The sequence below is a fragment of the Stereum hirsutum genome (assembly GCF_000264905.1).
Source record: "Stereum hirsutum FP-91666 SS1 unplaced genomic scaffold STEHIscaffold_16, whole genome shotgun sequence".
In the NCBI taxonomy this organism is placed as follows: Eukaryota; Fungi; Basidiomycota; class Agaricomycetes; order Russulales; family Stereaceae; genus Stereum; species Stereum hirsutum.
Window position 1 is genome coordinate 298,756 of NW_006763146.1, and position 691 is coordinate 299,446.

A 691-nucleotide genomic window follows, 5' to 3' on the forward strand; every position below is an offset into this window, starting at 1 on the left:
TGGTGGTGGGTGGTGGGTGGGGTGGGTGGGTGTGTGTGTGTGTGTGTGTGTGTGGGTGGGTGGGTGGGGTGTGAGAGGGAGGCGGTTCGCGGTTCGCGGTTCGTGTATTCCCGTCGAGTCAAGAGGTAATATAAATCGCGGGTGGAGGGTAGCCAGAGGTTGTTGGTTGGCGTCGTACGTCGTGCATCGTCATTCCGTTTCGTTTCGTTTCGTTTCGTTTTCGTTTTCGTCCACGCCAACGAGGTCGTACGAATCCCGAATCCCGAATCCCGAGGCCGAACGTCGAGCGTCGAGTGATCCAGGTGTTTTCGATTCGATTCGCGTCGGTTTGGAGATATATGCGAGGGAGCGAGTGATGGAGTGATGGAGAAAGAGAGGGAGAAAGAGAAAGAAAGAGGACCGTCAGCGATCAGCATGTCTCACAGCACGTCTCACAGCACACGAAGAATAATGAAGAGAAAGAAAAAGAAGCGAAGAAGAACGCGTCCACTGCCCCCGCCCCCGCCCGACATCCACCGTCTCGGCCGTCTTCCAGTAGACCACATCGCACCGCACCACTACACGTCCAGGACAACGCCACACTACACCGCCGCAGTACACGTCCAGCAGAACGTCCAACCGTTACCTCGACTCTTCTCTCCCCTCCCCCCAAACCTTCCTTCCGCCACGCCAACCCCCCAAGACCCCCCCC

At 57.6% G+C, this 691-nt stretch overlaps 1 protein-coding gene across 1 annotated transcript in view; it reads right to left on the reverse strand.

Annotated features, from left to right (window-relative positions):
* Positions 1-691, reverse strand: part of STEHIDRAFT_65305 (uncharacterized protein) — a gene marked incomplete at both ends in the record, with an annotated part of 3,147 nt that overhangs the window by 720 nt on the left and 1,736 nt on the right. The gene's annotated exons all lie outside the window — the stretch shown is intronic.